Source organism: Corvus kubaryi, unplaced genomic scaffold (assembly GCF_017639235.1).
Source record: "Corvus kubaryi isolate FWS band 111438036 unplaced genomic scaffold, C.kubaryi_AGA036_p1.0 split2-37374, whole genome shotgun sequence".
Classification (NCBI taxonomy): domain Eukaryota; kingdom Metazoa; phylum Chordata; class Aves; order Passeriformes; family Corvidae; genus Corvus; species Corvus kubaryi.
Window position 1 is genome coordinate 1,655,512 of NW_024582082.1, and position 234 is coordinate 1,655,745.

Here is a 234-nt window from a genome sequence, read left to right on the forward strand (position 1 = left end):
CAACTGATGTGCCCTGGTCTTCTTCTCCTCTCTGGCTCCCAAATAACTCGGGAATGCATGAACAAAGGGCTGTGTTCCACCCATAGCTGAATCCACTGTAGTGATCAGCTGTGTGGTGAGCATGTTATGCTCTGTTAGGAGCAGGTAACTACTGTCAATGGACATGTTAGGATTGCAACCTGATGAGCCTCTCCTCTCCTCTCCTCTCCTCTCCTCTCCTCTCCTCTCCTCTCC